Genomic DNA, 13879 nt, shown 5'->3' with positions numbered 1-13879 from the left:
CCCTGTCCTTTACCCTTTCTTTCCTTTCTTTTTCCTTTTTCCTTTCTGTCTCCTACTCCAGAACTGGGCTTTTTAAATTTTTGCCTATTTATTTATTTATTTATTTATTTATTTATTTATTTATTTATTTATTTATTTATTGCTGGTAATGGAACTTGAACTCAGGGCCTCAGCTCTCACTTAGCATTTTTGTTCAAAGCTGGTTTTTTACCACTTGACCCACACCTCCAACTCTAGCTTTTTGCTGGTTAATTGGAGATAAAATCTCACAGACTTTCCTACCTGAACTAGTTTTGAACCTTGATGCTCAGATCTCAGCCTCCTGAGTACCTAGGATTACAAGTGTGAGCTACCAGAGCCTGGTATCTTTCTGATTTTTTAGAATTTCTTTTTGCCTCTATTTTAATAACTTCCCCTATTTCCCATCTTTTTATAAATCCCTTCCCTTGTTTGGACTTTTGTTTCCCCTTCTGGATTTGACCTGGATTGTTTTGAAGACCATTTTAACTCTATATTGGGGAAAACTTTGCACTGTTGTCTTTTTTTCTTCATTTTCTATATTCCCTTTTTTGTCATCCCTTTTTCTTGTAGTTCTTTCCCATATCCTCTTCTTTCTCTTCTCACATATTCCCTTCCTCTTCTTCCTTGCTGTTGCCTTTGCCTTGTTTCTTCATTTAGGGAAATGTTATTAGCCCTGTATGTTATCATAGCATTGTCTTTAGCTGTTAATATGGGAGTGATTCCCTGACCTCTAGGGGCTAGAGCTTACTGATTACAGATCTTACTTGTGCAAGATTAGCTGATTGGGATGGAAGATGTGCTGGACATGGGAAAGAGGCAGGCTGTAAGGGCATACAAGGACTTAGCTTCTTTCTCATGAAGAGTCTAGCCTTTAACAGAGGTTCTGGGGAAAATAGTGCCTACTCTGAGTCACCAATTGCCAGGGTGCTATGAGAAAATAGTATTGGCCAGGTATTTCAGCTCTTGGCTTTCCTTGAGATTATGAGCTGGAATTTGTTCTTGGAGTATGGTATGTAAACTCTGCTTTCCCCCATCTGTGAAATGGTGTAGGCAGGTTTTAGGTTTGTTTGGGTTTTTTTGCTATAGCTATAAGGTGTCACAGTGAATGAGAGAAAATGTGAAAATTATTTCATAGCAAGACAAATAGCAAAGGCATCTAAGGATGTCTTATGAAGATTCTCACTACAGACTGCCACCTTTTGTTATTTTCTTCTATTAAGTAAAGAAGTCTTCTTGGCCTCAAATAAAAGGTTAGAGAGCCTTAAGCTAGCTCTTGGAGACTGAAATTCCTCAAGGTTACTTTATGACAGTGTGATATGAAAATAGGAGACAGGCATCTTTAGTCAGACAACTTGAGATACAGCTTTACTCCTACATCTATGGCTTCTGGAAACATAAAGATATCATAAGCTTTGTTTTCCACATCTGAAAAATAAAGACAGCAGACTTTTTTTATAAGGATTTAATTAAATAGCATCTATGAGTAAGATATATAGCACAGCACTAAAACATATTAGGTACCTGACACATATTAGGTATGGTAATTTGTTTTATCATTATCATAATCATCATTACTCACTAGCTCTATGAAATTCCATAGACTTAAGGCTGGCTCTAGGGGTTGAAAGATACTTTCTTCCTTAGTAGACTGCAATCCACTGTTATCTGATGGAGATGGTTTAAGTGTGGACATGGCCCAGGAGAAGTAAAATAGACAAAATGACCTCTCATCCTCTTCTACCCTGAGAGTCTCCTAATGAAATACTCAATCCTTTCTTTGATGTTTATGCAGCATCTTTCATTAGTGTCTCAAAATGCTATCTGTGTCCCAACTCAGCTTTGCTAGTTGATGAATCAGTCCCAAGCGTAGTCAGAAAGAGCATATCAATAACCATGAGCCTTCAGGACTAGTGTGAAGCCCCGTAACAGAAAAAGCGTATTGCTCTTGTGCTGACAGGCCTTTCTCTCTCTCTAAAAGAAGGATTAAACTATATTCAAATCCCAAGTGCATTTTGCTCACAGGGAAATGTCACTTTTAAAATAAACAGTAAGCCAAAGGATGAGGGGGGAATGACTGAGCAAGCCAGGATGGTTCTGGGAGGCAAATGGCAGAGTCAGGTTTCAGAATATCAAAGAATAAGTATTGGTGGTCCTAAATCCAAGGCCAGGAAGAGTGTGGTGTTAGATGGACATTGCCTACCCCTGTATCTAGACACACATCCCAGTAGCTACTTAGTATAGAATCACAGAGAAATATACCACTAAAACCCAGAATCCAGCCTAGTTCAATAATAATCCTGAGATGATTCTCCCCCTTCTTTCTTTCTGTGTGTGTGGGTGTGCATGCATGCATGTGTACTCAGGGCCTTGCCTTCTTGCTTTTTAATCAAGGCTGGTACTATACCACACTTCCACTTCCAGCTTTTTTCTGATTAATTGGAGATGAGTCTCAGGGATTGTTCTGCCCAGACTGGCTTCAAACTGCAGTTCTCAGATCTCAGCCTCCTCCTCCTTAGTAGGTAGGATTATTGACATGACCCACCAGTGCCTAGCTTAGAAAATTGATTTTTTTTAATTTACTTTATTGTTTTTTATAGAAGTGATATACAGAGGGATTACACTTACATGAGTCAAGTAATGAGTACATTTCCTTTTGTACAGTGTCTTCTGCTCCCTCCTGTCTCCACCCACGAGTTGTGTAGTTTTCTTTCATCAATGTCCAGTGAGCTCCATGCTGCACTTTTTCACTTTTTAGAAATTTGATTTTTTGAGTGCCAGAAAGAACTGATCATTTTATTTCTATTGGGCAATAGAATATGCACTGAGTGTCACAATGTAAATTAATTTTTTCTAATCACATTGAAAGAGTAAGAATATTACAAGTAAAATTACTTTTCATATATATTTTGCTTAATATAGTATATCCAAAATATTGTATAATATGTATTATCATTATAAATTTATTAATGATGTATTTATTAAGGTTTTGGAATCTGATATATATTACATACTTAGAGCACATGTAAGTTCACACTAGCAACATTATTAATTGCTCAGTAGGCACATGTGACTAGTTGATCAACAACACATGTTCAAGTCTAGAATGAATACTATGATCCTAGACCTGGAGCAATAAGGATAGATTTTAAATCATAATTCAGAGATCCATTATTTTTATACTATACTAGTGTTTATTCCTTAAAAAACTAAGATGCTTTCCTTTGTTATTCCAGATTGTATCCAGAATGAACATGTTTTTAACCATTGTGAACCTTTATATTTGTTTTAAGCACAGTCAAATGGTCATTAGATCAATAATGGAGTGTAACATGGAAACAGGGACAGGCTGTGGAGGTGTCATAGAAAAAGAAATGATATTATTAAGCTATTGCATGAATTATATGAATGTTGGCTCTAAGGATGATCTTTCAATTCTCAGGAATAGTTATCTATGTCTAGCTTTACATTTTTGTGATTCTTTGATATCCAAGGGATTTCATTTTGGAGGCTATGGAGTTTCTTAGTGACTCAGAAAAACAATTACTATCTCCATTCTTTTATATTGCTTTTGGTTTAGGGTAGAATGGTCTTGTGAAAACCAGTACTATCTAGTTTAGGAGTAACAGACTTGAATTTTAGTCAAGAGTCTACCACTTGTTTATTATATGATTTTATTTTCTCCTTCATCTCTGTTGTACTAATTAAAATCTAATCAAGCTCTGATATGTCTAGGTAGGACACAGAAATGGGTCAGGTCACACTAAACTTTTTCTTTTTCTTTCTTATTTTTTTGTGGTACTGGGGTTTGAACTCAGGGCCCTGAACTTGCTGAGCAAGTGCTCTATAACCTGAGCCACACCTCTGGCTCTTAGAGAAACTCTTCATTAGCACTTATAAAGTTGGCAGGTAAATGGATAACTCCCTGTAATGCTGTACTTTCACACTGTAGGATACGTTTTCCAATTTACTTAGAGTCATCCTGAGCACAGATTGTATAGTATTTTAAGAACATCATTTAAATGTTATTTGGCATCTAATAAGTATTATATTAACAAGGAAAAGCCTTATTTCAATCCTCACACCAATTGGATATCTTTGTTGCTAGTAGGCCAAACTGACAATTGACATAGTTGGGTATTTCTATTCCTTACCAGAAGGCACATTTGTGTATGAACATTCAAGCTCTTGGATGGATGGTGCTTAGTGAAGTTTTCTCCAAGCTAGACCCATCAATTGTTAATTATGTTAAAAACAAGATTCTAAAAATTCTAGATTCTTGCCTCAGTTCTGCCATTATATATACAAATTGGGAAGCTTCCTATTCATCTTTTTTTTTCCAGTCCTGGGGCTTGAACTCAGGGCCTGGGCACTATCCCTGAGCTTATTTTGCTCAAGGCTAGCACTCTATCACTTGAGCCACACAGCACACTTCTGGCTTTTTCTGTTTATGTGGCACTGAGGAATCGAATGCAGGGCTTCATGCATGCTAGGCAAACATTCTTCCGCTAGGCAAGCATTCTTCCACTAAGCCACATTCCCAGCCCCCTTCCTATGAATTTTTTTTTTGTTTGTTTGTTTGTGTCAGTCGTGGGGCTTCAACTCTGGGCCTGAATGCTGTCCCTCAGCTCTTCAGCTCAAGGCTAGCAAACTACCACTTGAGCTACAGCGCCACTTCTGGTTTTTTGGGTGGTTTATTGGAGATATGAGTCTCATGGACTTTCCTGCCTGGGCTGGCTTTGAACCGTGATCCTCAGATCTCAGCCTTCTGAGTAGCTAAGATTACAGGCATGAGCCACCTGCGCCCGGCCCTTCCTATGAATCTTTTTTTTGGGGGGGAGGGGTCTTGGGGCTTGAACTCTGGGCCTGGGTGCTGTCCCTCAGCTCTTCAGCTCAAGGCTAGCGCTCTACCACTTGAGCCACAGCGCCACTTCTGGCTTTTTCTACTTATGTGGTGCTGAGGAATCAAACCCAGAACTTCATGCATGCAAGGCAAGTACTCTACCATAGAGCCCCTTCCCAGCCCCTTCCTATGAATCTTTAAAGCTCAGTTTTTCTTCTTGTAAAACAGAGATAATTGGGTCTTGGCTAAATGCTTTATATACAAGAAGTTTCCATGTATACATATCCTCTACCCAGTCATATGTTCATGTCCTGTGGAGTAGGGGTATGTGTTTGTGTGTTTGGGTTCTTTTCCTTCTATACTTGGAAAGTGACTTTAGAAGAGCAATGCAAGAGTTGATGTAACTTCCCAGCAGTTGGTCAGCTCGAGTGAACCAGAACTTGCTATCAGTTATGGCTAGTTGTTGACATCTTTAGCTGCTTTCTTGGTCTTAGTTCTTTCATGGGAGCTGAGAGCAATCAGCTAGGATGTGATTGTGTTTCTAAGTAGCAAATCCTATCCCTGTGGTAGGCTTCCTTTGCCTGCAGGGCCCCAACTGTAAGTCATTCAGGTTGTTTTCCTTTTTCACTGTGTACAAAAGGAACCTTTGTTCTGACTTTGGGCCATATCCTGGGGAGAGCTTGCTGCCTACTTAAGGGCAATTTGTGTATGAGCTACATGACATACTGTTATTAATGAGAATGGAAGCTTTGTGACAAGGTGTATGTTTGGTTAGAAAGAAAACAGCTACCCAGATGTCATCAGGAACTGGATAGATGAAAGGATGGCCTAAGTAGAATTTTACTTTTCATTTCTTGCCATTTAATAGACCAGATTTCACAGAAATCCACCCTCTCTAGTTCACTAGAGTGACACCTGGCTCTTCTTTATTTAGCATCTCTTTTTGTAATCAAAAGAGTCTTAAGCCAGGTGCCAGTGGCTCATACCTATAATCCTAGCTATTCAGAAAGCTGAGATCTGAGGATCTCAGATCAAAGCCATCCCATGCAGCAAAGATGTTGAGATTCTTATCTCCAATTAACCACCAAGAAGCCAAAAGTAGAGCTGTGCCTCACTCAAGTGGTAGAGTGCCAACCTTGAGAGAAAAAGCTAAGGGACAGTGTCCAGTACTAGCACAAATCAAATATTCACTCACATTCTCTCTCTCTCTCTCTCTCTCTCTCTCTCTCTCTCTCTCTCTCTCTCTCTCTCTCTCACACACACACACACACACACACACACACACACACACACACACACACACATACACAAATACAATAAAAAGAGCCTTGTGAAATTTTTTTCACCTTTAGAGGAAGAAAAAATATTCAAACCAAAATCATTTGGTACATGACAGGACAGACAAGTGTGCTTCTTGCTGGCTGCCTGTGGCCTCTGCCTATATTGATATTTTTACATAGCCTGAAAATGATGTTGTAAATACCTAAATAACCCTTGGTAGAGAAAAGGTTTCCTACCCCAGAGTCCTATATGAAACAGCAGACACCCGATAGATTTAGAGTTGAAAAGACCCATCTTGCCATGGGAGCCCAATTTAGATGATTATAAGGCCCAGGTAGTTAACTTATTTAATGAAGCAGACTGAGCAAAAGGTAATTGAAGGACCTATATCCAATTAGGAAATCCATGTTCCATTTAAAGGGAACAAAACTTATTTGGATGCTTCCTATTGGCAGGGTACTCTGTAGGGGGTAGGAACCCCAGTAGAGCCAGGTACTCCACTTCTTAAGAAAAGCCAAAGATTAAAATTTCACATAAGCCAGATATGGTGGTGCATACTTATAATCACACAATTGGAAGGCTAAGGTAGGAGGATCCCAAGTTCAAGGATATTTTGTGCTATATAGCAAGACCCTGCATCATTAAGGTATATATTAAGTTGTATATATTAAGGTTTATTTTTTTTTTGTTTTTGTTCTTGTTGGTTGTGGGGCTTGAACTCAGCTCAAGGCAAGTTCTCTACTACTTGTGCCACAGCACCACTTCTGGTTTTCTGAGTGGTTTATTGGAGATTACAGTCTCACAGACTTTCCTGCCCTGACTGGCTTTGAACTGTGATCCTCAGATCTCAGCCTCCTGAGTAGCTAGGATTACAGGTATGAGCCACTGGTACCTGCTTTAAGGTTATTATATATTAAGACCCTCTATATTCTAAAAATGTTGACCAGGAATTTATATTTTTAATGAAGTATTGTAAGGATCGAACTAGCACCTAAAATCCAGCTTGCAGCCACTTGTCAACATGAATCCCTTATTGTGTAAGTCCTAATGAAACATAAGCCCACAGAATGGAAATGAGTTGCATTCTTACGTAAGAAATTAGCAACAAGGTCAGAACTTGAAACCAAGCTTCCATGCCAGGCGCTGGTGGCTCACACCTGTAACCCTAGCTACTCAGGATATTGAGAGCTGAAAATTGTGGTTCAACGATAGCCAGGGCAGAAAAATCCGTGAGACTGTTGTCTCTAATTAACCACCAGAAAACTGGAAGTGAAACTAGCTCAAAATGATAGAACACTAGTATTGACCAAAAAAACTCAGGGATATCACCCGGGCCCTGAATTCAAGAAGGAAGGAAGGCAGGCAGGAAGGCAGGAAGGCAGGAAGGCAGGAAGGCAGGAAGGAAGGAAGGAAGGAAGGAAGGAAGGAAGGAAGGAAGGAAGGAAGGAAGGAAAGAAGGAAGGAAGGAAGGGAGGGAGGGAGGGAGGGAGGGAGGGAGGGAGGGAGGGAGGGAACCAAGTTTCCTAAATCTTATATAAGACTGTTGATCTAAGTTTTGTCTAATAAGTGTAATGTCCATATTACTTCTCATATGTTTTCTGTCATTTATTTATTTTGTGTCAGTACTGGGGCTTGAACACAGGGACTTATGTTCTTGCTTAGCTTTTTCACTCAAGGCTGGAGCTCTACCATTAAGTCACACCTCCACTTCTGGATTTTTGCTGTTTAATTGGAGGTAAGAGTCCCATGGACTTTTCTGCCCTGGCTGGCTTTGAAACATTATCCTCAAGTCTTAGCCTTCTGAGTAGCTAGGATTATAGGTATGAACTATTGACACCTGACAAAGGACTTGCTGGTTTTTCACCATAGTATATCACTTTTAATGTTGTTGCCTCTTCTGAATATTAATCCTCTGCTTTCTGGGCTTTAGCACAATCAGAAAAGGACAAGATTTGGATACTAACAACATTTAACACTTAATGAATTACCTTTCATCTTATAGTAATGAAAACAGTGTTTTGCTTTCTTGGGATAAGTTTAGATGTGCCAATAGTTGTTTATCAAGCTTTGAACAGTCATAAGCTTCTAGCCTTAACATCTATGTAAAAGGTCCTGCTCATAGACCTATAGGTAACATAGGTTTGTGTGAGTTATGGCCAATAGTATCAAGGAATGTTTTTCACCTTAGATTACAGAGATTTTTCTCCCTTCAATTAAAATTCAAAATGTCATAGTTAGCACTTATTTACATTCATATGATCCATCTTAATGGCTTCTCACAGTGCACAGGCTTTGGATTACATTATCCAGTACATCATTTGGTTAATTGGAGTTGATTTTGTTTTAAATATGGAGCTTTGTCCACCTCTGAGAAAATATTAAATCTAGCTGTTTCTTGACCCAGGTAATTCTTCCAAGTTCAGGTATCAAGTCTCTAGCACTGAGAGTGGGCTGTGCTGCTCAGTTGACATTGTCATTCCTTAGGGAACATAATTTTCCTTCTCATTTCTTGACTGGATTTGGGACTGAGATTCAGTATGATTTAAAGCAATGTTCATTTTTGCCTTAGAGGAGCCAAGGTTGTAAGCAGATGATGTTAAGAGAGCAAAACAGGAATATGAATTAGGAACTGCAGTTAAGAGATTTTTATCACCTTTAAGAGTCCCTTCTCTAATTAGAAATGTGCCTTGTGGACATGACAAAGATCAGTTTGTTGGCAAGGGGCATTCTCTGTGGAGAAATGAGAAATGTTGGAGCTCCTGAGGATAAGAGATGAAACATATGGCAGGTTATCAAATAGAAGGAGCCTACTGAAGGTCAATGGAGGTCATTGGATTAGGAAGTTGAAGACCTGAGTTTACTGACTCTGCTGCCAATTCCCTGGAGGATGCCTTTCCTCTTGTGGGCCTCAGTGACTTCATTGACAATTGGAAGACTTAGAACAGGTAGTTTTGTTGTTGTTTTGCTTCACTTTGTTTGTTACTCATTAAACTGTCTTTACTTTTATCTTAGCATACATTAGCTATATAAAAAGTGGTTTCACTGTGATGTTTCCACACATATGTATAAAATGTATCCTGATCAAACAATAGGTTTCATTGCTCTATTCTCATATATATAAATAAACTATCATTCATCCCTTCCATTAGCTGTCCATCTTCATGCTGTTACCCATCCCCCACAATCCCAAGAAAGCCTGTTTCATTTTGGACTAGATAATTTCTAAAGGGCTTATCCTCTTCACCAGTCTGAGGTTCTTCCATGAGTCTAGAAGTGTTTTTCCCCTTGCTACCACTTGGAACAGTACATCAAACTGTGTTGACAGACCTATTCTGTGGAGAGGGAAAGGTTTGGCTTGGCAGTACAAGGAATCGGAAGGTACCTTTGACAGTTGACCAAATTGCATCCCACCTGTCGACAGGGTAGCATCCCATCCACAAGAGCTTGTTTCTGAGTCATCTGTCAGTGGAAGGAAAAATGTTGAGGGAAAAACTAACACAAAATAGTAGCAAGAGGCAATTCATCTGTGAAGCTGTGTCTTCCTATCCTTTGAACAGCCACATTCTATCAAGGATGGTGAAACTTTTTTTTCTACCAAGCCCATTTGGATATTTATAGTATTATTTGCAAGCTATTTGAAATTATCAGTACAGACATACGAGACAAGGGCAGATGTGAGCCACTGGTACTGACTACAAGTTTTCATCTTCCCGTGTGGCATTTTTTTGTTTTGAGACAAAAATCTTACCATATAGTCCAGGCTAGCCTCAAACTCAAAGTCCTCCTGCCTCAGCCTCCTGATGGATAAGATTACAGTCATGTGTCACCACACCCTGTTAACCTTTCTGTTTTATATCTTCTGGTAATAGCCTTTATATCTATAAATATTTTTTAACTTTTGATTCTGGAATTTTGGAATAAAGCCAGTCGATTTTCAGTTCAAAATAAAATTTAAAACTAAATTTTCTCCCATCATCCATTTCTTCAGCCCACCCATAATAAAATCTGTCACTGCTCAGTCCCACTTCTAGTCACCACTCCACTTCAAACATCATATTTCTGCCCCATTTCTTAATCTTTTAACCACACACTTCCAATTTTGTAAGATATGATTTTCATCCTCCCACCTATGGCCCTCTCACCCGTACATCTCCTCTCTCATTATTCTTCCAAACTTCAGCAGCTGTGCTTTTATTTTGATAAGATAAAAATTATAATATCTATTCTCTCCTGTAATTGCAGTAAAAAAATGTGATTTATCCATTTGATGCTGAAAGTCAGAAACCAGTAAAAGCTAAATTATTTATTTAAAAAATACTTAATGAAAGATTTATGTATTTTCTGGGTTTATATTTTCTTTAGTCTAATCTACCTTAAAGGCCATTCAAAACATAATGTTACTGTACCGATTTTGCAGTGTTTTTAATGATGTTCTCATTCATTTTTTTACCATAACTTCAACTTTTTCAAAGCTGTATCCATCTTGTTCTCATATAGATATAGTTTACACTAAATTTCAGCCAAACTACCTATATCTTATAAGTAGAAACCTAGCAGAAGTATTAAGTGTTCAAGCCCTAGATTCTGCTCTCTCTACATGCAGGAAAGGAAATAAGTAAAGAAACAAAATGGCCAAAACACCATGGATACTGAGGACTAGAAAGCCCACTTGCTTAATTGTTCCTTTGTTTGGAGCCAGCTGGCACTCCACAGAGTCTATGTTTTAAAGGCTTCTTATCCCCTAGGAAGTACTTTGAATTCTAGAGGACTGATATGAGAGTCAAATGGAATTGACTTCACAGTTTACAGTTAATGCTTGTGTGAGTGATGTGATCTGTGGCATTTCTTCATATTTATGAGCATTTCCCCCCCCCCTCCAGCCTGTAAATAGGGCCAGTAAATCTTGCTTTCTCCCAAGTATCCAATCCTGACATTTGAATAGCATGCTACAAATTGCCTTTTCAAACATGGTCTCAATTTTCCCTCCTTAATATCTAGAGTTTAAAGATTAACAGAACATAACAGGTTCAATCACTAGTTATAGAAAATGAGTGCATAGAGAGACCATCTATAGAGACTCAAATCACTTTGAATAGTGACTAAACTGTAAGTTTCTTGGGGCTCATTCTTCAATGGTTTGTGTCCCTTGTCCATTCCTCATTATCACTGGGGGACCTCAACAATCTAGTGAATATGAAAGGAACTTAACAAGTCTGAAGACTATGCTCCCATGAAGGATTATACTTGTTCTTCCTCTGAATGTTCAAGACTAGTTTAGTTGTAGATAGGGCAGATGGTCAAGTCAGTACAGAGGGCAGTTAACCAGCAAAGGACTGACCTTGGTACTGTTCAGGCAAGCTCATTATAATTTGACACTGGCAACTGTCTTATGACTCTTCATTGTTGTTGAGCACCAGTTTCTTGATGGCAGGAGTTTTAGTTCTCAGTTACCAATGGATGACATGCTTTTCTCCTGATCTGAAGTAGGATGTACTCTTGGCCCATCCATATAAGAGCCTGGCTTGTTGATCATTTTGGCTATGTTTGCTAGTATCCAGACCTGTTCATGGTTTTGCCTAGGCCAGCTTCTCCCTTTGTTGATCCACTTAGAATTCATTCAGGCTATGGAACTCTAATGTACCAAGTTTGGCTTTAGAGATATTCTCTCTCTCTCTCTCTCTCTCTCTCTCTCTCTCTCTCTCTCTCTCTCTCTCTCTCTCTCTCTCTCTCTCTCTCTCTCTCTCTCTCTCTCTCTCTCTCTCTCTCTCTCTCTCTCTCTCTCTCTCTCTCACTGGTACTGGGGCTTGAACTCATGGCCTTACTCTCTTGCTTGGCTTTTCCTTCAAGGCTGGCACTCTACCATTTGAATCATACCTCCACTTATGGAGTTTTGCTGGTTGATTGGCGATAAGAATCTCTCAGATTGTCTGCCTAGGCTGGATTCAAACCACAATTCTCAGGTATCAGCCTCCTGAGTAGCTGAGATTACAGGTGTGAGAAACCAGCACACTGCTACCTACCTCTCTTTTAACCCTTTTTATTCCAGCCACTGGGATAACTTGTTCCCCAGAGCATCGAGCCTGACCAGGTGAGTGATGACCAAAATGGGTACCAGATTCACAAGTGGGCTGAGTTGAGGCCAAAATAGGCCAGAGCTACTTGCGTGCACTGAGTCTTTTCCAGTCCCAAAAAGGTAAGATTAATCTCTGGCCAGCACTTATTGGTTCCCAATAGGATACCTTCCTGAAGTCCTTACATAATCTGTCTGATCCTAGAACATTAGATTGTCATATCATCCAAAAGCTTTATAATACAGGGACACAAACTGTCTTCTTCTCTGGGGCCTTTCTCCCTTTTTTGAGAACTTTACTGTGAGCCAATATTTGTTTTACTTGTCTTTCTCAATTGAAGCATAGTTCATTTCTCTCCCAAACATAGCCCTTTAGCTCTAAACAGAAAGAAGTAGAGCTAACAGGAGGATTCAGTCAACTTAATTTCTGTTTTTTTTTCCACAAATCACGCTAGAGTAATATGGATATATTGGGAAGATACCAAGTTATTTACAAGGAGACTAAGGGTGAGGTTTTATAATGTAAAGTATGACACTATGTTCAAGCTTCTTCCTGTCAGTTCTTCTATAGGCATGATGCTGGAAAAAGCAAAACACACGTGATTTCCTTAAAGGTAGATATAAGTAAGGCCTTTCTAAATTCAAATGGCTGTTTCACTTTTCCAACTTTCTGCTGATAAAAGATACAGCTATATTTGGGAAAATCTTTTTGGAGTTGTTGAGGCCTAGAGTTCTTTGTAAAAAGTGAAGACAAGGGATCTAGGTTTCCTATATTTATTTTTCTCTTTTCATTCTGCCACCCCTCTTTCATCAAACTTTTCTCTTTCCTACATGTATTACTTGGCATATCCTTTCTCATGGAAGAAATTTCCCCATCCCAGTTACAGTTATAAGAAGAAGCAATGAAGGTTCCATGATGGCATATGATCCAAACAGAGTTATGAGTAGTTCAGACTGCAGGGCAGAACCAGTTTCCAATTCAACCCTGTTTAAAGATGGTTGGGAAGCATCTGTTTTGTCTTTTGTGAGGGTGAATAGGTAGTGGGGGTGGATTTGAGACAAGTTTCCTATATGTAGGGTAGTCTTGAACTCATTATCCTCCAGTGTCAACCTCCTGAGTGCTGGGATTGCTGGTGTGCAACACTGCACCTAACAGAATTTTCTTTTCTTTTCTATTTTAATAATATATTTTTATTGTTATAATAAAGATGATGTACAGAGGGATTAAAGTTTCATAAATCAGATAATGAGTACATTTCTTCCATCTAAGCACTAACCAGGCCTGACCCTGCTTAGCTTCTGAGATAAGACGAGATTGGGAGCGTTCAGGGTGGTATGGCCGTAGACATGAATACATGTCTTTTGGGACAGTGTCACCCCTTCCTTCATGCTTTCCCAATTTTTTCTTTTGTTTTTCTTTTTCAGTCATGGGGCTTGAACTCAGGGCCTACACACTGTCCCTGAACTTTTGTGCTCAAGGCTAGCACTCTACCACTTCAAGCCACAGTGTCACTTCCAGTTTTCTAGTAGCTAATTGGAGATAAGAGTCTCATGGATTCTCCTGTAGGCTGGCTTTGAACTGCAATCTTCAGATCTCAGCCTCCTGGGTAGCTAGGATTATAGGCATGAGCTATCATTGCCCAGTCTGAGAATTTTCTTTTAAGTGG

At 39.2% G+C, this 13879-nt stretch overlaps 1 protein-coding gene across 8 annotated transcripts in view; it reads left to right on the top strand.

The window, feature by feature from the left end:
* Positions 1-13879, top strand: part of Arhgef9 (Cdc42 guanine nucleotide exchange factor 9) — a 230862-nt gene that overhangs the window by 141982 nt on the left and 75001 nt on the right. The gene's annotated exons all lie outside the window — the stretch shown is intronic.

This window comes from Dipodomys merriami, unplaced genomic scaffold (genome assembly GCF_024711535.1).
Source record: "Dipodomys merriami isolate MVZ:Mamm:240054 unplaced genomic scaffold, mDipMer1.0.p SCAF_3, whole genome shotgun sequence".
NCBI lineage: Eukaryota > Metazoa > Chordata > Mammalia > Rodentia > Heteromyidae > Dipodomys > Dipodomys merriami.
This window is presented reverse-complemented; position numbering and strand designations above follow the sequence as displayed.